Genomic DNA, 14,019 nt, shown 5'->3' with positions numbered 1-14,019 from the left:
AAAGGAAGCAGAGAGAGGGGAGGAACCAGGGATAAGAATACACCCTTCCAGGTAATGGCCCCAGTGACTGAACCTCTAACCAGTTCCCATCTTCTAACAGCACATTCAGCTATGAATTCATCAATGGATTAAGTCACTGATGAGCCTGGACTACACCGTGAGTTTAAAGCCAGCCTGAACTAACAGCAAGACCCTGTCTCAAAAAACAAACCAAAAAGGGGCAGGGGTTTAGCTCAGTGGTTCTGCCACCTGCCTCGCAAGCGCAAGGTCCTGAGTTCGATCCCCGGTACCAAAAAAAACAAAAAACAAAAAAAGAGTGATACAAAAAATCCTATCCCTGAGAAAGCAGAAAATATAGTAAAGAAATATACAAGAACTAAGTACAATACAATATGTTGCTATGGAATGCATTTAATCACATATCCAAAAAATATTCCAGAGACTGTACTAGGTGGTGGGGATACAGTAATGAACAACAACAAGAAGACACAGTTCCTGTCCTCATCAAGTTTAATCATGGAGACAAGTCTAAATCAAATATAGCACAGATGTAAGTTGAATGCTGTATAATTTAGAACTCAACAATCCAAGTGACCCAAATCCCTACTCACACTCATGTAAGCCGAAGAGGTGGAGAAGGAGGAGGAAGTAGAGGAGGAGGGGGGAGAAGAGGAAGAGGAGGAAGAGGAAGAGTAGGAAGTGGCTGTATTTATTGGCTCATGTAGTCAAAAAACCAAAGGCTAGTTGCAGTGTGGGTTGGTAGAAGGGCTCAAACAATGTCCCCAAGACTTGGTCCCTCTCCTTTTAGCCCTGCTCTTTTGCCTTTGAGTTTAATCCCATGGTCAAAATTGGAGCAGAGCAATGTCTCTCTCCTCCCAACAACTATTCTGTGTTTGACTTTCATCAGTGCAAAATAAATCACATGCACATTTCTAAACTACTCCTGGCCAGGAGAATATAGTGATCTGATTGACCTGGTCTTAAGTCACATGTACTATAAAATTCAGGGTGGAACCAATTCTGGGAGAAGCCAGGGCAAGAGGGTCAGTTCCCAGAAGAAATTAGTATTCCTTACAAAGGAAGAGGGAATGAATGTTGTATCTAAACACATTAGCCACTGTCTGCTACAATTCTTCCTATCTGCTATTTCTGGGGAAAAAAAACACAGCAATCAAAATTCCACTAAAGCAATTTCTATCTTTCACATTTCCTTGCAAAGTTTGCAAAGGGGATTTACAGCCATCAGACATACCTCTAGATATTCTTGTTTCCCTTTTCTTTCACTTTCAAGATCCCACGTATCCCACAGTAGTCGAATGCCTCCCTGCACACCCCATTATCCATGCCCTATCAAAATTCTAACCCCAAGCTCACATCCCTGATGCCCTTCCCTCATTTACTGCACCTCAACTCCCTTTTCACTCCACTGATTTCCCCAGCTTACATAATAAAGTTTAGAAAATCACTTAAAAGGTGGATAGTAGTAGGAGGGACTCGGAGGCAGAAAAGTGGACTATTTTAATCTAAGGAGATAATAAATGCACTTAGAAGTCTTTGCTCCCATCTCTGCTGTGAAATCACATTGCACAGTATATAATTTCAAAATGTGATAAGACTATGGGGGGGTGAAGCTGGGTGGGGGCAGCGGCAGACTTTTCGATTAAGATGTGGAAGATGAATGGGAGTTAACTAAGTAAGCAAGATCGGCATGTGAGAAAGTGTTCTGGGAAGAAGATGCATCATTAGAAAAAGAGCTGGAACCAGAAGGAAGATAGGAACCAAAAAGAATCAAATGTATTCAGAGTGAGGACAGCGTGTCACAGCTGAGGTGCTTTAGGTAATCCTCCAGCAATAGACTGCAAAAAAGCAGACACCATCCAACAAAGCATGTTTGGCCCCAAAGTTCTCCAGAGTTTCTTTGAGTCACAGGAAAACAAAGGAAAGTCCTTTTAATACTGTTTCTAAGCCTCAGCCTTGTGATACAGGGGATAGTTATTGCACTAATCCCTTTTGAACACTGTGCCGGGGTTGTTATGCTAAAGCAACCTGAATTATGTAAGTGCTCTGTGAAGAAAGAAATGAAAAGTGCCTTCAGCACAATGTCTCTTGGCTGAACTTGTTAGACATCTTTCTGTAATATGCTTAAGTCAGAAAAGGAATCCCTGCCAAGATCGCTTTACTGTTGTAACCACGATTAGTTCAAGTTTCTAATCTTTGCTGTACAACTTGTGGGAGAAATTTAATGCAGATAGGAGATCAAAGTTAACTTGTTTACTTGCCTAAGAGTTTAGCTAAGTGTATATTGATATGCTTGGGTTTAAGTTCCCCATCTGGCTATCTGCATATTATTTGACTCATCTGTTCTTTGTTCCCTTTTTCATATTGTCTTCTTTTGAACTAATTATTTTTATGATTGTTTATTTCTTTTGCAGGCTTATTAGTTATAACTGCTTTCTTGCTTTAGGTTTTGTCATATACATCCTTAACTTACTACAATCTACCTACGTAATAACATGCCACTTCACACATAGTGCAAAAACCTTACTACTGTACTCCCCCCACTTCAGGCTTTTATGCTTTTGTCGTACATATTACTTCTACACACATTCTGAACTGTAAAATGCAGTGTATATATTGTAATTTTTCCTTGTTAAATAGTCAAACATCTTTTTAAATTTACATATGTATGTATATTTGTGGTACTAGAGATTGAACCTAGGGCCTTCATCCAGAGCTACATCCCCAGCCCTTTTTTATTTTTTGAGGCAGGGTCTTGCAAATTAACCCAGGCTGGGCTTGAACTTACAAGCCTTCTGCTTCATCTTCCCAAATTGCTAGGATTATAGGTATGAACCACTACATTTGGCTAAACAGTCAAATATATTTTAAACACATTTTTAAAATAGGAAAAAATATTCTATTTATCTACTTTGTACTATGAATAGCACTCTCCCTTTCTTTTGTAGATAAAGATTTCTTTATAGTATCATTTTCCATTTTCCTGAAGATTTATTTTTAACATTTATTTAAGTCTTCTATGGTGAATTTCCTCCAGCTTTTATATGTATGAAAAACTATTTCACCTTCATTTTGTAAGGTGATTTTTTGCTGGGTTTTGAATTCTAAGTTGACAGATTGTTCTTTTAGTACTTTAAAGATATGGCTCCACTGTCCAGTAGCTTGCATTGCTTTTGACAAGAAGTCTGCCATCATTCTTATCACCATTCCCCCCCCGCCCCATATACTGTACTGTCCCCTCTGGCTATTAAAATTTCATTATCACTAGTATTAAGCAATTTATGTATTTATTGGTGCTATTTTCATGTTTTTTGTTCATAGATTTATAGTTTTTATGCCCTTTGGAAAATTTCTGGACTCTGATTACATGTTCTGGGTCATTTAAAATTGTCCCACAGCTCACTCATATTCTATTCTTATTTTTCCATCTTATTATCCTCTGTGTTCTGTTTTAGATATTTTCTGTTGCTATGTCATTATTTAACTTTGAATTCTGTAGATCTTACATTGTATTTTTCATCTCAAACATTGTATTTTCATCTCTAGAAATTCAATTTGGTTCTTTTTTATACTTCCCATGTATCTACCTAAACATGGGTAAACATTACTTTCTTTACCATGTGAATATGTGTAATATAGTTACAATTATTCTAATGTTCCTATTAATCTATCATCTGTATCAATTTGTGTATCTGTTTATATTTATTGATTTTTCACTGTGGATTGTATTTTCCCATTTGTGTGTGTGTGTGTGTGTGTGTGTGTGTGTGTGTGTGTGTGTGTATGTGCCTGGTAAATATTTATTCAATACATGTCATTGTGAATTTTTATATCAATATTCTTGAACTTTGTTCTGGGATGCAGTTAGGTTATTTGGAAACAGTTTGATCCTTTCAAGACTTGCTTTTGAGCTTTATTAGTGAGGATCAGAGATGGCTACACTTGAGAGCTAATTTTGCCTCACTACTGAAACAATACCTTATAGATACATTACCTCATGGACTCATTACTTTTTACTCCATAGAAGATTCATCCTCTCTGGCTGGTAGAATAGAAACTATCCTCAGCCCTGTATGAATTGTATGGATTATTTCTCTCTCTTCCATTTGTGTGGATCTTTCCCAGCTTTGGATAGTTTCCTCATACTAATGCACTGATCAGTACTGTACTAAAAACTTGAGGGAGATTCTCTGCAACTCTCTGGATTTTGTCATTCTCTGAAGCTCTCTTTTGCCTGTTACTGTGAGTTGCAAATTTTATCTCCCTTGATCTCCCTGGACTTCCAACATATCTTACCTCAAAGAGATAGATGGTCATATTCTACTTAGGTGCCCTCATTCTAACTTCACCCTGAAAGATATCCCCAGGAAGTAGCTGGAGCATTCATAGGTACATCCTTTGTTAACTGTTTCTCAGGAATCACTATCCTGTGCTGCTTCAAGTCAAAAGGCTGAGAAACATTGTTCCATGGACCCTGCCTAACTTTTTGGTTCTTTCAGGTAGAAAGATTAATCTAGTCTCTGTTATCCTTGCTGAGCAGAAAGCAAAAGTCTTGACTATATTAAGCTGATGGTTCTTAAACTTTAGCATGCATCAGAGTTAATTGACAGGCTTATTAAGACACAGATCATTCTGCTCACTGCTGTCCAGGTCCTACTGTACTAGGCATGGGGCTGAAAATTTGCATTTCTAACAAGTTCTCTGGTGACTCAGATGGTTCTGGTGCAGAAGCACACTCTGAGAATCATGTGTTAAAACTACTTGACTAAGAAATACTGGTTGAAGTTTATCTATGAATTAGCAATAGTGTGAACAACAATGATAACCAGGACAAGACCAATTAGTGGTAGAAACAGTCATAAGTACTTAAATAGTGTTGGAATCCATTGGTAGCACATAGAAGAAGCTGCCTGTGCCTTCTTATTTTGTAAACCCAAGGAAGTAATTCCTTGGAATACATGTAGATCAATCTTTTCTGAAGGATATGCTTTACAACACTTCTAAGGACTACTAGGTACTTTATAATTAAGAAAGTACCTATTTTCTTTCTGAAAGGTTTTAATGCTAAATAATGTTAGAAAGCTGTAATATACTAATGTGTTTCAGGAAGTTTCCAAAAGGAAGGTAGAATATGACATATTTCTCAAATTATTTAACAATAGAATAATTTTATATAAAACACCTATTAGCAATTCGAGGAAATCTACTGCCCCTTTGAAGGCAGTTTGGAAAATACTAGAGCAGAGTCTGGCATTTGTAATATTACCATTTTCAGTGTTAGCTATTTGTCAGAAGAAGCTCCATTGCTGGAGTAATTTGTGATTCTGCTGATCAAGAGTCACTCAGGGCATGAGTCACTCAGCTGAAGAATGAGCTCAGCTTGCTGCCCACAACACATACACCAAAGTGGCTTTCTAGTTTGTTGCTCATCGCTCACTAGTTTTTGTATTAATAAAATTATTTAATCTGTAAAAATGGCCTTGGGAAAATTTCAGTTATTGATTTTAGTTATGAAAAGAAAATAGGAGAGAAAGAAGATGGTGAGGAAGAAGAGGCAGGGAAGAAGGAGCAAGAGGAAGAGAAGGAGGAAGATTAGGAGGAGGAGAAAAAAGAAGAGAAGAGGAGGAAGAGGAAGAGACCTTAAAAGTGGATCTTAGTAAGAAAATAAAAATTTGGGAATAAATTTTAAAGGAGGCTTCCTAAATTTGGCAGGAGATTGAATCTATGGTGAATGAGCTTAACCTGCAGTTTTACATGAAAAGCATATAAAATGATTCATGAACTATTTAAGTGACAGATAAAACTTAACAAGATAAAACACCTATGCAACTGCTAACTAAAATGTAACAGAAGCCTCTGCAGGTGTTTCTATAAGGATACAGGTGGTGAAGACTCCTGCAGTAAACAATGTTTCAAACATTTAAAGAAATGACTTTACATATTCTAATAACATCATGAAAGTGTGGCCTTAGCTGATCATTTTCAAAGGAAGCATTTCTTCCTGAATGCAATACCTCACAGAAGAAAACATCTGAGAAATAAATTTCATGTTGTACCGCAAAAAAAAAGATAAATAAATAAATAAATAAATAAATTTCATGTCTTAGGACATGAAGAAACTTACAGAAGGAAGAGTGGTAGGAATCACAATGATTCTTTTACAGGAATCTAAACTGGAGTTCTCTTATTACCCTTTTACACTCTGTTAGGGATTTTCTCCAATAACTAACATGCTTTACTTCACATATACAAGTCCTGGGTAGTGTGATAGCTACAGAGGTTTTAAATGAAAAAAGTCAGTGTCTTGCCTGCAAAGACCTCACAGCTAGCCATCTGATTTGCCTTATTGTTCTCCCAAGGTAGAACCACTGTGGACTACCATTACCCGGCTCATCTGCCATAGCTGTGTTTCAACAGTGCCCCCTAACCTCCAATAAAAAGTCTTCTCCACATGGGAAAGTATTTGACTTGCCCACCTTTGTACTTGTGAAATACGTATTTGTTAATTGAATGAAAATTTCTTACAATAAATTTGAAAAACAACCTAGATGTTTAAGTACAGTGTAATGATTAAGCAGAGTTAACACAATGAAATACTAGACAGCAATAAAAATAAGAAATAGTAAGGGGAAAAACAAAACATAATTACGCCTATACTGAACTTTGTCTTCTGAGTCCTGTTCCAACTATTCCTCATATCTGGAATGGCTTTTTCCTTTGTGTATTTATTGACATCTAAAGGCTCAGTTGAAACATCATATCCTCCCTTAAGTATTGAGATTTCTACATCCCTATAGCTTCAGAAGTAATCTCCTGGAGCATACACAGGAAATCCCCACCCATGTGCCTGCAACTTTATCCTCAGGACTCACAAGTGGACTCCCAGCTGCCACTTGGAGCACGTCTCCGACTGAAGACCACTCTGCCTCTTGCTCAGCAGATTAGAAGTGCTGAGAAGTAACTTCCTGAAAAAAGACTGTGATCTACAACTGGTGGAGGTTGGTGATAAACACCTTGGCTCCTTTGTTTCATTGGAGAAATAATTTTTATGTTGTGTCCATATCATTTCTCAGTTTCCCTAGGGGAATAAGTTCACAATCATAGTGGTGACTGGCTTGCTAATGGCTTCTCTATGTCACCCGCTCTTTCTGCCAATATCCTACCCCACTATCTTCCTACACCTACTAAACCAAACTGTCTGTTCTGGTATCCTTGTGTTGGGGTCTTCCCCTTATCTGGGCTCCTGTGTTCTTGTATTATACTATCTCATGTTATAGTCTGTGTTGCAGGGTTCTATGAATGTCTTGGTTACCTTAAGTCAACTGTTAACTCTCTGGGATAAAAAAAAAAAACTTTCTTAATCGCTGTACCTCTCAAACCCTAACAATGTGCCTGTATACAGCATGTACTTTAAAAAAATAACTAGATTTAATCATATTGGGAATTTTTAAAAGACAGCCACTATAGAAATCTAACACCGAAACAAATAGTTCACTGAATTCTCCATGGCACTAAATAAATTGTTTAAACAAAGTTTTATGAATAGTAATTATATATTGCTTTAGAAAGTTTATGTTACTGTCCCAAGTTCAAAATGAGTCTTCAAGTTTATGAGATAGATCGAATATATTTTAGCATTTTTCTATTTGGAAAAAAGTCATCACCCATTGAGAGAATTAGAGGGGCACAAGATTCAACTGAGTCTCCATTCCTTAACACAGTACTCAAAGTCCCACATGAGCTAGCTCTACTTCTCTTTCCACCTCTATCTTTCATTCTGCTTGATCATTCCTGTATGCAAGTTTGTGTGGCCTTCATGCAAATAATTTGTAATTCAAACTTACCTTTGATTAAACAATAAACTGCATAACCACTGATTTTACTTCATTAGAAAAATTATGACTTTTCTATTGTTTTAATATGGGCAACGAGAGACACGACATGAGGAAGAGGAGGAAGAAACTGCTTTAAATTATACTGCTTCTTCCAAGCTCCTTTTTACTTCTCTGACATTATTATTATTTTGTCCATGAGTCTCCATTAAGGTATTGAATCAAATATTTCTAGAAATTGGATAAGATTATCTGAATCGGAATCATGGTTTGCATATCCTTTAAAGTTATTCTTGAAGACAGTTGCCTACAAGACACCAAAAGGTGAGATACTACCCTGTGTCATGAAGCAAAAAGAATACACTAATTCTCATCAATGCAAAGTACCACAGAAGTTTTAGTGTATACCTTCAGGCTGTTTTTGTTTTTTTTTTTCAGAGTTTAGGATCAAACCTGGGGCCTGGTAAAGGTTAAGCAAGTGCTCTACCATTGAGCTACATCTCTGGTCCTGTATATTTTTATATATAGTCATGTTTTACATAATGACATTTCATTCAACATAGGTCCACATAGGCAATGGTGGTTCCATAAGATTATATTGCTAACAACAGTCTAGCCTTCTTAGCTTGTGTATGTAACACTATAATGTTAACACAATGAAACTGCCTAACCATGCATTTTTCAGAAGTATCCCAGTCATTAAAGGACACATGACTTATACATAAAAATAGGCTCATAATGTGCCTATATTTTTTCTCTTCTCTATTTTTGTACTGCAATGTAACAAGTTGTACCAAGCACTACACACACTCTTACTTAACGGGCACTTAATCTTTAAACACAGTTTCCTGTACTTCAGAGGACTCTGGAAAGCAAAATATTTCAAGACCACCTGGAAGCTCAAGTTCTACATGTAATCTAGTTTCTACCAAGCCCTGATGGAAGATACTCTGAACCAGACCAGAAGGCAAGTGAGCAATACAAAGGTGATGGCCATGGTCAGGAACAGTAGATCTCCTTGTTGCTGAAGTAGGTCTACTCTCAGGCTCTAGCATAATAGATATTAAGTACCAGGCCTAGGAAGAAGTGGGGTGTCCTTTAAAACTACCCTCCTGGGGTTGGGCATTGATTCTGGCTCCATAGCATTACTTACTTTCTCAGAAAGTCTCTTATCTGCAACTAAGAACACCAATGCATGTGAACGCCTCACCTTGTCAAAAACTGCATGACTACAATATCATATAATTACTGCTATTAATAGAAGCATAGAACTTTAGAGCTAAGTGGAATTTAACAATCAGCAATGCTTATACTTGGTTTGATGAGCTCCCCCTCCCACACATACTTAAACACACAAAGTTCTTGCATCAGAAACTTGATGCCCAATGCAACAGGTTTGAGAGATGGGACCTTTAAGAGGTGATTAGGCCACAGGGCTTTGCTCTCATGAATGGATTAATGGCATTATCTCAGGAGTAGGTTCATAATAAAAAGATGGGTTTATCTCTTAGGAAAATTAAGTTCAAAGAAGTTAAATAACTCACCCAAGTTTCCAAAGATAGTAGCAAAGGCAAGGCCACATTCAATCTTTTCATTTCTGCTTTGTGTAAGGAATTTATATGTCTTATGCTCCACAGAGGAGGTGAGACAAATGGCTGCCTGGATATGTTCCTTTTTAGTTTTGTATTAACATAATATGCTCATCCATCATCTAAAGGGCTTTAGTCCATAGCAGATAGTCCAAGTGTGAAGCCTTCTTAATGAGGTTGCTTCTTTGTATCTACTTCATCCTCCACCTCCCCTCTGCAGAGCCTCCATTTCTAGACCGGCTAGGCTGCTGCATGATACCTCGACCTGTCTTAGCCTTCATTACAGTCAGCCCATTGTGTGGTGACCTCCCCAGACTGGAAAGGTTTATGTTTAGTTTTCTGGAGACTTCCTCTAATCTAGCAATACTTAGGGTCTTCAAGCAAAGGTACTTTTTGTTCTTCTAGGATGACAGGAAGCACTCATTGTTGAAAGGCCTCATTTACTAGTGGAAAGAACGTGATGCTTAGATTCAGACTGGATTTGAATCCTGGTTCTGCCACTTTGCCTTGGACAAGTTATCCAATTTCTGGGAATCTCAGGTTTTTTCCTATGTAAAATGGAAAGAAAAATAATAAACTTACAAGGCTGTTATACGGACTAGAAAAAATATTCCTAGTCCAAGTATAATGTTTGACATTATATATGTATAATATTTGACATGCAAAAAACATTCAATACATAGTTATTGTTATTTCACTGAAACACATGGCGTTGGCTTTAGAACAGCCAATGGCATGTACGTTGGCTCTTCCCAATTTCTGATTTTACAGGTGAATTTGGATGAAAGATGGCACCAAGACAGCCCAGCTCTCTTTCACAGATTTACAAGTATGTTTTCTATGGTTTGATGTTCTCCCCACCACACACATATACACACACACAGTTTCTGTGATGGAAACTTAATTCACAATGCAACAGTTTTGACAGATGAGAACTTTCAGAGGTTTTCAGATTAGATCACAAAGGCTTTGCTCTTGTGGATGGATCAATGCCATTACCCCAGGAGTAAGTTTCTAGTGAAAAGATGAGCCCAAGTTATGCCATCTTCCCTTCTTCCCTTCTTTTCTTCCATGAGTGTTCTCTTGCCTCTCTGTGATGGTATACATAGCAGGAAGGCCCTCACCTGATGTAGTCCCCTTGAACTTTCTTTCTTTTTTTTCCTTAAATTCTTTTATTGGTACATTTTAGGTAAACAATACATTTACATTTATCATTGGGTGCTTGTACCTGTACATGGTGTATCTTGGTTCTTATTTTTTCCCCATTCCCTGTCCTTCCTTCACCCGCTCCACCCTTCCCTTACAAAGACTTTGTTTCCATTTTTTCCTTTTCTCATAATTTTTTCCTTTCCCTTCTTTCCTTTTCTCATAATTTTTCCTTTCCCTTCTCTCCTTTCCCCTTCCCCTCCTACTTCCCCTACCCCTTTGAACCTTTTCTTCCTATTTCAAATTATCAATTATTCATTTTAATCATTTTAATCCTATTTACACTTTCAGTTTCTCACACCAGAGAAACCCCTTGAATTTTCTGCAAGAAATAAATCTCTGTTTTTTTATAAATTACCCAATCCCAGATATTAAGCTGTAGCAGCACAAAACAAACCAGGACACCTACCTGCTCATGCCTACCCCTTAAGAGACAGTGAAATTTGGTTCTGTAATTGAATCAAGTAATTGATGTGAACCCAGCAACAAGCAAATCAAAAGCTTCAGTCTTTCAGTACATGACATGATATAAGAATTGGAAATGGGAATTCAATATCCCCACAATCTTCTTGGAACAGTGTAAGTCAACATTGTTTAAACTAAAATCTAAGTCTGTGGTTTTTATAAGAATGTAATTATACAATTTATAGAAGACTTAAAAAAACAATCTTTTTCTATAGTGCAACATTTTTCTTATGAGGTGAGAGCTACAGAAATATGACAGGTTTTATTTTCTTTCACAAGATAAGGAAGATTTCAGAAATGATTTTTAATCCCATATGAGGATTATACAAAAATCCTTGCAGGCATATGCCATAAACAATTAAATGCCTATCAATTATAGCATTGTATATTGCTTTCAAAATCTAATTAACTTTCCTTACAACATTTCCTGGTGAAATACACACATCATGTACATTCTAAGTGGAAATTCTTACGAGGTTTTCACTGGAGCTGTTTCAATGATCGAGATACACATAGAAATCTCATTAACTACGTTTAAAATGAAATACATACCTAATGTTACTATTTAAATTCTGAATTACTGTGATTTCTACTTAATCTTTTCCTGAACGGGGGGAAGATGATTTTTTTTTTGTAATCTCTACTGTAAACTCTAAAAATGTTTCTTGAAATTTGGTAGATAAATACACATTTCTTTTTATATAACCTTAGCAACAACAACAAAATCTATGTAAAAGTTAGAAAGTAAATAGAGAAACTTTATTTTCCTTGAAGTTTTTGGTGTTTATAATTCAAATGAGATTTTTAAAAATTATTTATTGTTTGGTATCCTCTGTTCCTCACATTACAGCTTTTTTAGGGGAAGAAATAAGCTTCCTTGTGGTTGTCGCTTTGAGAATTTATTTTCATTTCACCCCAGAACAGTACTTATAGACAGATGTTAACATTTGTGCAAAACTTCCAAAATGTGATACTACTTAGAAGATTCTTTTGTGTGTATGTAGACACAGTCATATGTTTATTCAATGTTGTACAGTAACCAGAAGTCATGCAGGGTGAAAACTGAAAAATGGCAATTAGTTGGCAACTAGGAATTCTCTGATCACTGTAAGACTCTCAGGGTCTCTCACAGGCTACAAAATGTCAGCCAAGGCTGGAGTCATTTGAAAGCTTGACAAGATCATCCAGTTTCCTTTCAAGCTCGCTCTTACTTTTCTTGGCAGAAGGCTTCACTTTTTGTGCTTGTTGACCAGAAGCCTCTGTGAAACCTCCTCAGGGTGCTTGAGTGTCTTTCTTACATACAGGAGCTTCCCCTGGAGCAAGTGTGGGGTGAGGAGCTGATGGGGGTACAGAGAGGAAGGCAGGGGGAGAATGAAGAGGAAGTCACCAAGCTTGCTTTGACTTAGTCTCGGAATTATAAACTATATTTTCTAGAAGAAAGTCACAAAGGAAGGGGATTGAATTAAATTTCACCTAGTGAAAGGAGAAGTATTTAAAAAAAGTGTGGCTATTTCAATAACCACAATCAGTTTGGAGTCCTAACTGAAAGTATTAGAAAATCCATCTCAAAATGGGAACTCATTTGCTCCTGTAGTAAAAAGGCCCTGTAGGTAGGTAAACTTTGTGCGTTGTGTGTTCTGAGTCTGCTCCATGTCTCTGTCCTTCCCTCTGTGTGGTATCATTCTCTGGCCTGCTTTCTACTGTGGTAGTAAAACAGGCCACAAGTAACTCCAGGCCTCATACGTGTATACAACATCTTCTAGAATGGGTGAGCCCCACTGAGTCTCAGCACCTCAGCATAGCTGTAAGAGTCTGATTAGATGGCCTTAGGTCATGTGCTCACCCAAAACCTCCCTCCACCCAAGCCCGTGGCTGGAACATTTCAATGAGTTCCAGTGCTCCATCCCTGAGCCAGCACTGTAAAATCACTTCTCTGAAACCACACAGACCCCCAAAGAGAAACCCAGGCCTCCGGGAAAAAGACGAATGGACCCTGGAGAGGCAACCACAAATAACCCAGTACAAGAGTCAGGAAAGTTTTTGTCAGCTTTTTTTAGAATATGGCTAGACAGCATTTTTGTCATCTAGAAGGAGAGGAAGCAGTAGAGGCATAGAAATTGAAAAGCAAAGGGATATAGAGAATGGTAAAATAAGCCTGGCACCATGGTCCACACCTGTAGTCCCTGTACCTGGGAGGCTGGGGCGAGAGGATTGCTTGAACCTGAGAGTTTGAAACCAGCCTGGGAATATAACAAGACCCCACAGCAAAGAAAAAGAAAAGAAAAGATCCAAAGAAATGGAACAGAAACAAGGACAGGGTAGGCAAGGAGTGGGAGAACCCTGTGTCCCTCTGAGATGGAAGACAGCAAGTGTAAAATGGGGCTTCCAGGGAGGTGGAGGAAGGTGGAGGAAATGTTGCCTGGTGGCTGTGAATTGTGACTCAAGGAGGAAGTGATGTCACCAACTGAAAATAAAGGAGAAAAGTGAAACAGCAAATTTAAAGGGTTAAGATAACATAGGTGGGATGAATTAATAAGAGGTTAAAGTTAATGGTGTTTTTCTTGCTGGTAGAGCTTGGAAAATTCCACTGTAATAAAAAAAGCATAAGCAAAGCTACAAAAACGAAAAAGCTCTGTTCTATAAGAAAACATAAATAATAGTGTAATAAAAATAGTATTGGAGGAAAATAGTACCTGCTAGGGAAAGAGGAATAAAACAAGTCTGAGGGACAAGTCTATAGCAGATTCTTTTAAAAGCCTTTATGACACATAACAAGAATAAAATAATCCTTTCAAAATGTAACCATATGTAACTTACTGTTTTCTTTGTCAGCAAATGTATTAGGATTGGGTATAAGAGTATTAGGATTGGGTATAAGCAATTTTAAATTTCTACCACTGCTGGTAAAT

General features: G+C 37.5%; 1 protein-coding gene across 1 annotated transcript in view; it reads right to left on the bottom strand.

Annotated features, from left to right (window-relative positions):
- LOC147823672 (uncharacterized) overlaps nt 1-14,019 on the bottom strand; it is a 239,325-nt gene that overhangs the window by 211,438 nt on the left and 13,868 nt on the right. The window contains exon 2 of the mRNA XM_087192471.1: nt 9,395-9,987. The gene's annotated coding sequence lies outside the window, so the exon portion shown is untranslated. The remainder of the gene's footprint in view (nt 1-9,394; nt 9,988-14,019) is intronic.

Source organism: Heterocephalus glaber, unplaced genomic scaffold (genome assembly GCF_053883595.1).
Source record: "Heterocephalus glaber isolate CG9 unplaced genomic scaffold, H.glaber_assembly_v1.0 deba00001571, whole genome shotgun sequence".
Lineage (NCBI taxonomy): Eukaryota > Metazoa > Chordata > Mammalia > Rodentia > Bathyergidae > Heterocephalus > Heterocephalus glaber.
Note: the sequence above shows the minus strand (reverse complement) of the source record. Positions and strands in the feature narration are given on the sequence as shown.